At 49.8% G+C, this 12,424-nt stretch overlaps 1 protein-coding gene across 1 annotated transcript in view; it reads left to right on the top strand.

Annotated features, from left to right (window-relative positions):
* Positions 1–12,424, top strand: part of CFAP251 (cilia and flagella associated protein 251) — a 51,892-nt gene that overhangs the window by 34,491 nt on the left and 4,977 nt on the right. The window lies entirely within an intron of this gene.

Genomic DNA, 12,424 nt, shown 5'->3' with positions numbered 1-12,424 from the left:
CGAAGGGTTTTAAACGCTGTAGTGCCTGCCCTTCTAACTTTCCGGATAATGATGCCCATAATCTGTGTATAGCGTGTCTGGGTGAGGGGCATCTGACACAGAGCTGTGCCATTTGCCAGTCCTTTACTCCCCAGACAAGGAAGAATAGGGAGATTAAATTAAAGGCGGCTCTTTATGACCGCGCTCTCCTCCCTCCAAATGAGGATCGTCATAATGGCGACCAAACCCAGTCAAAACAAGACTTACCTTTGAAGACTCTAAAGAGATCCAAGAAGACTAAAAACGTTGAGAAATTGAAAGCGCCCACCATTACAGTGAAGAAGACGACTGGTCTCTCCAATGGAGCGGCTTGGCTCGCTCAGCTAGTAGAGAAAGGAGAGGAGACCTCCCCAGCCGCGGCGGAATCCAGGCCTGAGCCGAAGCCGACCCAACCACGCCACGAGCGTGCCTTGCAAGCAGAGGGGGAGTCGGCATCGGCGAAGCCACGCCTCGCGCGTGCGCGGGAGGCCGCTCAGAGAAGCGAGACCACACCCCCGATGCCGATGCTCTCGGCACCGGCACCGCCTCCACCCCTCTCAGGCGAAAGGGAGGAGGAACAGCGCGGGGCTTCCCCAGCTGGCCCATCGACGTCGGCTGCAGCAGGGAATGCCCTTGGTGAGCAGACTCGGCGCCGGTCGCGCGCACCTTCGCGCGCAAGGAAGATAAGAGGAGCGCGCAGGGATAGATCCAGCTCCAGTGATTCCGCATCGACGTGTTCAGATTCTTCCTGCTCAGTGAGGAAGCGTCGGCAAGCACGGCTGGAGAGGGCATTTTCAGTGGCATCTTCAAAGTCCTCATATTATGGGGGTCGAAGGAGGATGAATGAATACCCCCCCCCCACAAGCGGGGTTTTACCAGGTGACTCCCAATGGGGGGATTGTATATTTTGGAGACGACAACCTACCTTCTCCTGTGGTCCAGAGAACTAGCAGACAGCCAGCGCCGAATAAAAGGGCCAACGCGTCAGATCAACGCCTTCAGCCTGTGAATAGAGAATGGGGGCGCCCACTTAAGAGCTCACAGTCTATGAATGTGGACGTATTGGAGCGCACTCGTTGTGATGACTTGAATATGGACAATGCTATTGATACAGACGCCTCTGAGGAGGTGGATGAGGCATCAAAAGAGGAGAAGGACATGGAGCATTCTGCAAGTCGATCTGATGACTATAATAAATTTATGCAATTGATAGGGAGAATGATAACTGCCTTGGACATTGCAATTCCAAAGCCATCATCAACGGTTGATGATCCAATGTTTCCTTCGGAAGAGCAAGACAATCCATCGTCTGCTATACTCCCTACATTACCTTATTTATTGAAGTTGACTAAGATCCCTGATATGTCCCCTTCTATTGTTCCTGCCATCCCTAGAAGAGTAGACATTCTCTATAAGGTTGATTTATCCACAGCTAAGTGGATAGCCCGCCCTTCTGCCCCTAACACCGTGGTTGCAGAAGCGGCTAAGTCCAAAAAGCCTAAGAAGTATTCTGTCTCCCCGCCTGATAAAGAGGGCAGAAAGATAGATTCTTTGGGGGAAAAGGTTCATATAGCAGCAGGGTTGTTCACTAGGATTGCACACTATGCAACATACCTTAGTGGTTACCAAAATTTTCTGTGGAACAAGTTGGCACCATTTATTGACAAGCTACCATTAGAGGAAAGACGATTACCTAGGGCATTCCTGAATGAGGCTATCCCCCTCTCCAAATTTCAAAAAGATATTGGAAAGCATATGGCGGAATCCGCCGGTAAACTACTGGCCACTGCTACCGCTATTCGTCGTCATGCTTGGCTTCGAGCCTCCTCTTTAACTGAGGACAGCCGTTCTTTGGCCGAGGACCTCCCAATGACTGAGGAAGGCCTATTCGATCCCACCACAGACGAAAAGATCAAACATTCCAGAGAGGTTCTGCAGGCAGCCAAATACGAGTACCCATGGCAGCCTGGTTACCAGCAGAGACAACGCTGGCATCAACCAGCGAGTACATACCGTAAAGGTTATTTTGGTGGATATGCGAATAGTTCGGGGTTTAAGAATTCTAACACCAAATTCCAACCCAATAGGAGGCAAAACTATAATGCCAGGGCGAGATATCAACCGTATAACACTAAGGCTAGAAATGGAGGGAATCAAAAGCGTCGTCTTTGATGTTCCCGATGCAACTGAGATTCAGAGGCATTCATTGTTATGTGGGACAGAGGCCTCGGTTGTTACACTCCCAACTCAACCAGTAATATTTTTTGAAAGGTTAAGGCCATTTAGGCATGTCTGGAGTACAATTACTACTGATAAGTGGGTTTTGCAAGTTATTAGTGATGGTTATGCTATGGAGTTTGTATCCTTGCCCCCGTTGGGCAATGTGAAGTCTACCCCGGAGTCTCCTCCCTTGCTGGAGGAAGTAAATAAGCTGTTAGATAAACGGGCTATATCCCCCCTTGATCCTGGAGTTTTGGCTGAATGTTTTTTCTCAAATTACTTCTTAATAAAAAAACGGGGAGGTGGTCTTCGTCCTATTCTGGATTTGAGGGAAGTTAATAAGTTTATATTTTCGCAGAAGTTTAGAATGGTGTCTTTGTCGTTAATTCTTCCTCTGCTCAATAAAAATGCCTGGTTCGCTACCATTGATTTAAAGGATGCTTATTTCCACATATCAATGGCAGAACACCACAGGAAATACCTTTCCTTCATGGTTGACAAGCGGGCTTACTGTTTTAACGTCCTTCCTTTCGGATTGACAACGGCCCCTAGGGTTTTTACGAAGTGTATGGCGGTTATTGCTGCTTACCTTCGAACTCAGGACGTGACCATTTACCCATACATAGACGACTGGCTTTTGGTGGGAAATACTTGCGAGGGACTGAGAATGCACATCAAAACCACGCTCTCTCTTCTCCAGTCCCTAGGTCTGGTTGTCAATGCAGAGAAATCACACTTGTTGCCGAGTCGCAGAATCCAGTTCATCGGAGCTGTGCTGGATTCGGAGCATCAACGGGCCTTTTTACCGGAGGACCGCTTTGCGGCTCTGCAATCCCTAATAGTTCCAGTCGTTCGGGCGAACCGGGTGTCGGTGAAGAAAGTGCAGACGCTGCTCGGCCATATGGCCTCGATGACTACCATCACGCCGTATGCCAGGCTTCGTCTCAGGCCACTGCAGGCCTGGTTTTTGTCTGCCCACAGAATTGGGGTAGACAAGCCTCATGCAAAATTGGTCATGCCTTCTGTGGTCAAGCAATCCCTCAATTGGTGGACAGACCCTTCCAATGTTCTGGCAGGCCACCCCTTCCAACTCCCCGAACCATCCAGGGTCATTACCACGGATTCCTCCATGCATGGTTGGGGGGCGCATTTCGAGGGACTCACAGCCCAAGGTGTATGGTCCCCCGAAGAGGCTGTGTCCCACATCAATGTGCTAGAGCTTATGGCAGTGGAGAAGGCCCTAAAGTCTTTCGAGCAAGCATTGTCGGGTCAGGTGGTGCAGGTGGTAACGGACAACACTACCACAATGTATTATATAAACAAGCAGGGGGGTACCAGGTCACGACCACTGTTGGACCAGACAATACACATTTGGGAGTGGTGTGTGGCCAGAGGCATTCACCTAGTGGCGGTTCACCTGCCAGGGGAGGAGAATGTACTGGCAGATGTGCTCAGCAGGTCTCCCCTATCAATCCACGAATGGTCCCTCAATCAGGACGAACTGGATCTCATCTACAATGCATGGGGAACACCAAAGATAGATCTCTTCGCGTCCCAGGAGAACACGAAATGTCCCCAGTATTGTGCACGCAGGCGTCCCGATCACGATCAGGGATGTCTGGGGGACGCCTTTCTTCTGAGGTGGGCAGGGGATTACCTATATGCATTTCCCCCGTTCCCCCTGTTACTCAAGGTAATCACGAAGCTACGAAGAGACAGGAGCAACTGTATTCTAATCGCGCCGTGGTGGCCCCGGCAACCATGGTTTGCGGCTCTTCTAGAGATGTCACAGGGAGTGTACAGACGTCTGCCGGCCAGAGCGGACCTCCTGACAACACAGAACGGCAAAGTATTCTACCCCGATGTCCACACCTTGAAACTGACAGCTTGGAGGATACTGCTCAAGGTTTAGCCGACAAGCTGTCTGAGAAAGTTAGGGAAGTGCTGGATGCGGCTCATAAACCATCTACCAAGCGCTCTTATACATACAAGGTGAAGCGCTTCATGGAGTTCGTAAAATCGAGAGGAAAAGATCCAGTTACAGCACCAGTTACAGAGGTGTTGGAGTTCCTTGGTTCTCTAATGGACTCAGGGTATACTTTGTCGTCAGTAAAGTGCTACCTGGCCGCAGTGTCGTGGTATAGGAGGAAGCAGGGCCTACCATCTCTTTTTTCAGACTATTATGTCAAGCTTTTCCTGAAGGGGATGGGGAACATGAGGCCAGCAGTTAACCCTGTTGCCCCGTCGTGGTGTTTGGAATTAGTGTTGGAGTCTCTCCAGGGCCCTCCTTATGAACCGATGGCTACGTGCCAGATGTCGCACTTGACCTGGAAAGTCTCATTCCTGGTAGCCATCACGTCAGCCAGACGGGTGAGCGAGCTGTGTGCACTCAGGGCGGACCCGCCTTATCTCCGTATCCATAAAGATAAGGTGGTGCTCCGCACAGACATCTCGTTCTTGCCCAAGGTGACATCTAACTTCCACATGTCTCAGGAACTTGTGTTACCAGCCTTCTTCCAGGAACCTTCCTCTCCACTAGAGCGGAGGCTCCATCTGCTAGATGTACGTAGGGCCATTGCCTTTTACCTTGATCGGACTAAGGACATAAGGAAAACACCGAGACTGTTCATAAAATATCGGCAAGACTCTTTGGGTCTTCCCGTATCCTCACAACGTCTGTCGGCTTGGCTTGTATCAGTTATCAAATTGGCATATCAGAGATCGGGACGGGAACTCCCGCTTGGGGTCAAGGGCCATTCGACAAGGGCACAATCCACATCTACAGCTTTTATGAAGGGTGTACCATTGGAAGCGATCTGTCGTGCAGCCACGTGGTCTACACCTATGACTTTTGTGACACATTACAAGCTGGACTTGACATCGAAGAAGGATGCTTCCTTTGGTCGAGCTGTGCTTTTTTCTGTGGTGGCATGACGCCCACCAGCCACGGTGAGTAGCTTGCTAGTCTACTACCATTAGTGCGCATTCACAGCATAGCCACGCAGGGAAAATGAAAGGTTGCTTACCTGTAACCGTAGTTTCCCTAGTGGTATGCTGTGAATCCGCACGGCCCCGCCCATCCTCCCCGCAGTTTGTCATGCCTCCTCTTTGAGCAGTTTTTGCGGCCGAAGAGAACTGAGGCGGTTAGCCTTCCGCGGGCTATTTATAGTATCATGGGTCAACCGCCGTCCTATTCAAATTTTAACTGAAGATTTCCGAGCTATGTTGCGCATGCGCAGAAGGATACCATTAGTGCGGATTCACAGCATACCACTAGGGAAACTACGGTTACAGGTAAGCAACCTTTCATTTCTCTCAATTCTCTAACTATGATATCTCAATTACACTTATCTCAACTCTCAATTGTTCTTAATTTAGCTTACCTAACTGAAACTCAATTAAGCTTAACTCAATCGTTTTTGCGGTGGTTTTTTCTGAGCTACCTTTTTTGGCCTTCAGCACATCCAATTCTTCCTTAAGACTGAAGGGGCAGGGAGACCTCCAAAATGGATGCTTCTACCCTGGAAGCAGGGGCGAGCCCAAAGAGCTACTCTTTGGCCAATCATTGCAGAGAGCCTGCAAACTGGCTTTCCTGCCTCTGGCTGCTAACCTTTTAGGCCTTGCAGAGGCTGCAGCAGCCTGGGAGAAACACAAGGAGAGGCTGTTTCCAGCAACTAAAAGGTAATGCAAAACCTATACTCCTGGGAGACGGAACATGTGCTCTGTGTGTTATAAAAGTATGGCATACCAGAAAGGACGTACCAACAAACCTATTTGCCTAAACTATGTTTTCCTGATTTTCAAAGTGTGGTTTGTCAGATGCTTTTGGTTTTGATGACATATCAAACCAACTTTGGGTTGGCTGTCCATCCAAACCATTTCTCTGGCTGTGGTATTCCATGGTTGATTTCTCCCCAGAAACGTGCTTGGTATGACGGAACAAGCTTTGTGCATGTCATTTTAATCTTTTTGGGAGAGATTGCACGAACCCTGACATCTATATTTGGTCATTATGGCAGTAGTGTTTTTATGGTGTGATTAAACTACAGTATATGTGTCAGATGTAGAATGTAAGGAAAGGATGTGATTCTGTAGATCAGTGATTTCCCTGCGTGGCTATGCTGTGAATGCGCACTATTGGTATCTCTCTGCGCATGCGCAGCATAGCTCGGAATTTTTCAGTTAAAGATTTGAAAAGGATGGCGGTTGGCCCCGCGCACACTCCCCAAGGCACTATAAATAGCCCGCGGAAGGCTAACCGCCTCAGTTCTCTTCATCCGCGCTAACGCAGACAGCTCGGATTGTTTTTTTTTTCTATCCTTTTTGCTTCCTTGCTGAGGCTTCGAACCGGGAGCGTTTGCCGTCAGGATGTCGCAAACGAAGGGATTTAAGCGCTGCAGTGCTTGCCCTTCTAATATTCCTGACAATGACTCCCATACTTTATGTATTGCTTGTTTGGGTGAGGGGCATTTGACACAGAGTTGTGCCATTTGCCAGTCTTTCACTCCCCAAACACGGAAGAACAGGGAGATAAGGCTTAAGGCGGCTCTTTATGAGCGTGCTCTCCTCCCTCCTAAGGAAAATGGGGACCAGCCCAAGTCAAAGAAAGACTTACCTTTAAAACCATTGAAGAAGTCTAAGAAGACAAACAATGTAGAAAAAGTGAAGCCCATCACCATTAATAAGACGGCAGGGCTCACTACAGGGGAAGCCTGGCTCGCGCAATTGGTGGAGAAGGACTCGGAGGCTTCCCCAGCCGCTGCAGAAGCCATGCTCCAGCCGACGCCGTCTCAACCACGCCACGAGCGTGCTTTGCGGCCAGAAGGGGAGGCGGCATTGGAGAAGCCACGCCTCGCGCGTGCGCAAGAGGCTCCTCAACAGGCTGAGTCAACGCCCCCGATGCCGATGCTTTCGGCGTCGGCCCCGCCTCCATCCCTCCCAGGCGAGAGGAGGGAGGAGCCGCGTGGGACTTCCCCAGGCTGCCCGTCGACGTCGGCAGCAGCTGGGAGAGCCCCAGATGGGGCAGCTCGGCGCCGCTCTCGTGCGCCTTCGAGAAGGAGAGAGAGAGGGAGGCGCAGGGACAGATCTTCCTCCAGTGACTCTCTGTCAACTTGTTCAGATTCCTCCTGTTCAGTGAGGAAGCGTCGACGCGCTCGTTTAGAGAGAGCTTTTTCAGTGGCTTCTTCAAAATCATCATACTACAGAGGGCGAGGGGGAAGAGCTGACTACCCCCCCCCCCCGCAGGCAGGATTTTATCAAGTGACTCCCAATGGAGGAATAGTGTTCATCGGGGAGAACGTCCAACCACCTCCTGTGGGCCAGCGTAACAGTAAGCATCCTGCACCGGATGCAGAGGCTACAGATCACCGCCTTATGCCAGTTAACAGGGAAAGGCGCCCACACAGAAGCACGCAGTCTGGACATATGGACTTATCAGAGCGCTCTCAAGGCGAGGCTTTTATTACAGACAATGCTGCAGATTCAGAAGCTTCTGAAGAGGCTGATGAAGCTTCAAGGGAGGAAAGGGATATAGAGCACCCTGTGACCCGTTCTGATGACTACAATAAATTTATGCAATTGATTGGCAGAATGATAACTGCCTTAGACATTGTAATCCCAAGGCCATCAGCGGCAGTGGAGGATCCAATGTTTCCTTCAGAGGAGCAGGACACTCCAATGTCTACTGTGCTTCCCACGTTACCTTATCTGTTGAAATTGACAAAGATCCCTGATATGTCCCCTTCTATTGTCACCGCCATTCCTAGAAGGGTGGACATTCTTTATAAAGTTGATTTGTCAGCCGCAAAGTGGATAGCACGCCCCTCTGCCCCCAATACCGTAGTTGCAGAGGCGGCTAAGTCTAAGAAGCCTAAGAAATATACGGTCTCCCCACCAGATAAGGAAGGCAGAAAAGTAGATTCATTGGGGAAAAAGGTTCACATAGCGGCAGGATTGTTCACCAGAATAGCACACTATGTAACTTATCTTAGTGGATATCAAAGTTTTTTGTGGAACAAGATGGCTCCATATGTAGATAAGCTACCATTAGAGGAGAGAAGGTTACCTCGGGCATTTGTAAATGAGGCTATACCCCTCTCAAAGTTCCAAAAGGACATTGGGAAACATATGGCGGAATCAGCAGGCAAACTACTGGCCACTGCAACTGCTATCCGACGTCATGCCTGGCTTCGGGCCTCCTCGTTATCAGAGGACAGCCGTTCCTTGGCTGAGGACCTCCCAATGACAGAGGAGGGATTGTTTGACCCCTCTACAGACGAAAAGATAAAACATTCAAGGGAGGTTCTTCAGGCGGCCAAATATGATTATCCGTGGCAGCCTGCTTATCAACAGAGGCAGCGTTGGCAACAGCCAACAAGCACTTACCGTAAAGGTTATTTTGGTGGTTATGCTAGTAGTACGGGGTTTAAGAATTCAAGCAATAAATTCCAACCCAATAGGAGACAGAATTACAATGCCAAGGCGAGATACCAGCCCTATAATAGTAAGGCTAGGAATGGAGGGAATCAAAAGCGTCGTCTTTGATGTTCCCATTGTAACTGAGATTCAGAGGGACTCACCTGTGTCTAGATCAGGAGCTTCGTCGGCCACGCCCCCTCAACAACCAGTTATGTTTTTTGACAGGCTGAGGCCGTTTAGTCACGTTTGGAGTTCAATAACCACTGATAAGTGGGTTCTTCGTGTTGTTAGTGAAGGTTATGCAATGGAGTTTGTAACATTGCCCCCGTTGGGCAATTTAAAGTTCACCCCGGAGTCTCCACCCTTACTGGAGGAAGTTTCTAAGTTATTGGAGAAAGGGGCTATATCCCCGCTTGACCCTAGTGATCTTCCAAATTGTTTTTTCTCTAGGTATTTTTTGATTAAAAAGCGGGGAGGGGGCCTACGGCCTATTCTTGATTTGAGGGAAGTTAATAAGTTTATTTTTTCGCAGAAGTTTCGCATGGTGTCTTTGTCTTTGATTCTACCACTGCTTAATAAAGATGCCTGGTTTGCCACTATTGATTTAAAGGATGCTTATTTCCACATATCAATGGCAGAACACCACAGGAAATACCTTTCCTTCATCGTTGGCAGGAGGGCCTTCTGTTTTAACGTCCTCCCTTTTGGGTTAACGACAGCCCCTAGAGTATTTACAAAATGTATGGCTGTGATTGCTGCCTACCTGCGAACCCAGGGTGTGACTATCTATCCATACATAGATGACTGGCTGTTGGTGGGAAATACTCGCGAGAGATTGAGAATGCATATCAATATGACTCTCTCTCTTCTCCAGACTCTAGGCCTGGTGATGAATGCAGAGAAGTCAAATCTCCTGCCGTGTCGCAGAATCCAGTTTATCGGAGCAGTGTTGGATTCAGAGCACCAACGGGCCTTTTTGCCGGAGGACCGCTTTGCGTCACTGCAAGCCATGATAGCTCCAGTTATCCAGGCGAAGCGGGTGACGGTGAAGACAGTGCAGGCTCTGCTCGGCCATATGGCGTCGATGACTTCCGTCACGCTGTATGCCAGACTTCGGCTAAGACCACTGCAGGCCTGGTTCTTGTCAGTCCACAGCCCAGGAGTGGACAAGCCCAATGCAAAATTGGAGATGCCACTGATGGTCAAAGAGTCCCTCACTTGGTGGACAAACCCTTCCAATGTCCTAGCAGGCCACCCCTTCCAGCTCCCCGAGCCATCAAGGGTCGTTACCACCGATTCCTCCATGCATGGTTGGGGGGCGCATTTCAAGGGCATAACAGCCCAGGGGGTATGGTCGCCCGAAGAGGCAGTTTTCCACATAAACGTGTTAGAGCTCATGGCGGTGGAGAAGGCCCTGAAATCCTTCGAAAATGCACTGTTGGGCCAGGTAGTTCAGGTGGTAACGGACAACACTACCACAATGTACTATATAAACAAGCAGGGAGGCACAAGATCTCAACCACTGCTAGAACAGACAATACGCATCTGGGAGTGGTGCGTGGCCAGGGACATTTACCTGATAGCTGTTCACCTGCCAGGGGAGGAGAATGTGCTAGCGGACATGCTCAGCAGGTCTCCTCTGACAATCTACGAGTGGTCCCTCAACCAGGACGCTTTGAATCTCATTTACAATATGTGGGGAACACCAAAGATAGACTTGTTTGCTTCCAACGAGAACGCGAAATGCCCCCAGTATTGTGCGCGCAGGAGGCCCAATTACGATCAGGGCTGTCTGGGGGATTCCTTCCTCTTAAAGTGGTCGGGGGTTTACCTGTATGCCTTCCCCCCTTTTCCCCTACTCCTCAAAGTGATTACGAAGTTGCGAAGAGACAGGAGTCACTGCATTCTAGTCGCGCCATGGTGGCCCCGTCAACCATGGTTTGCAGCACTCCTAGAGATGTCACGGGGCGTGTTCAGGCGTCTGCCGGGCAGAGTAGATCTCCTAACAGCACAGCACGGCGAAGTTCTATACCCCGATGTCCACACCTTAAAGTTGACAGCGTGGAGAATACTACCCACGGATTAGTCACCCAAGTATCTGAGAAAGTCAGGGAGGTGCTGGAAGCGGCTCATAAACCATCCACTAAACGCTCTTACACGTATAAGGTGAGGCGCTTCAGGGAGTTCGTGACATCAAGAGGAAATGACCCAGTTACAGCCCCAATTTCTGAGGTGTTGGAGTTCCTTGGCTCTCTTTTGGACTCAGGATTCGCCTTGTCATCAGTGAAATGTTATCTGGCTGCTGTGTCGTGGTTTAGGAGAAAGCATGGTCTCCCATCTCTTTTCACAGATTACTATGTCAAGCTTTTCCTGAAAGGGATGGGGAACATGAGGCCTCCGGTCAACCCTGTTGCCCCTTCTTGGAGTCTGGAGTTGGTACTAGATTCTCTACAGGGTCCTCCATATGAACCAATGGCTACATGCAGCATCTCTCATTTGACTTGGAAGGTTTCGTTCCTAGTTGCCATTACATCGGCCAGACGGGTGAGCGAGTTGTGTGCGCTCAGAGCGGACCCTCCTTACCTCCGCATTCATAAGGACAAAGTTGTGCTTCGAACGGACATTTCTTTCTTGCCCAAGGTGACTTCTAACTTTCACATGTCCCAGGAACTTGTGTTGCCAGCCTTCTTCCAGGAGCCATCCTCCCCTCTGGAACGAAGGCTCCATAAGTTAGATGTACGCCGGGCCATTGCTTTTTACCTTGATCGGACTAAGGACATAAGGAAAACACCGAGACTATTCATAAAGTATCGCCAAGACTCTGTGGGGCTTCCTGTAACACCACAACGCCTGTCTGCTTGGATTGTTTCTGTTATCAGGCTGGCGTATCAGAGGTCGGGACGGGAGGTCCCGCATGGAGTAAAAGGACATTCGACTAGGGCGCAGTCTGCGTCTTCGGCTTTTCTGAAGGGTGTGCCATTAGATGTAATCTGCCGTGCAGCAACGTGGTCGACACCCATAACCTTCGTGACACACTACAAGCTTGACCTGACATCGAAGAAAGATGCTTCCTTTGGTCGAGCAGTGCTTTTTTCTGCGGTGGCATGACGCCCACCAGCCACAGTGAGTAGCTTGCTAGTCTGCTACCAATAGTGCGCATTCACAGCATAGCCACGCAGGGAAAATGAAGGGTTGCTTACCTGTAACCGTAGTTTCCCTAGTGGTATGCTGTGAATCCGCACGGCCCCGCCCATCCTCCCCGCAGTTGTCATGCCTCCTCTTTGAGCTGTTTTTGGCGGCCGAAGAGAACTGAGGCGGTTAGCCTTCCGCGGGCTATTTATAGTGCCTTGGGGAGTGTGCGCGGGGCCAACCGCCATCCTTTTCAAATCTTTAACTGAAAAATTCCGAGCTATGCTGCGCATGCGCAGAGAGATACCAATAGTGCGGATTCACAGCATACCACTAGGGAAACTACGGTTACAGGTAAGCAACCCTTCATTTCTCAACCTGTGGGTCCCCTGGTGTTTTGGCCTACAACTCCCAGAAATCCCAGCCAGTTTACCAGCTGTTAGGATTTCTGGGAGTTGAAGGCCAAAACATCTGGGGACCCACAGGTTGAGAACCACTGCTCTATATGTTATTAGACTGCAATTCACATTAGCGCTAGTAAATTGCAAGGAATGCTGGGAGTCTCAAACTGTGTCCTTTTAGAGAATAATAATAATAACAACAACAACAACAACAATAATACATTTTACTTATTACCTGC

Source organism: Anolis sagrei, chromosome X (assembly GCF_037176765.1).
Source record: "Anolis sagrei isolate rAnoSag1 chromosome X, rAnoSag1.mat, whole genome shotgun sequence".
NCBI lineage: Eukaryota > Metazoa > Chordata > Lepidosauria > Squamata > Dactyloidae > Anolis > Anolis sagrei.
The sequence above is the reverse complement of the archived record's forward strand: the minus strand, read 5'-3'. Positions and strand labels throughout refer to the sequence as shown.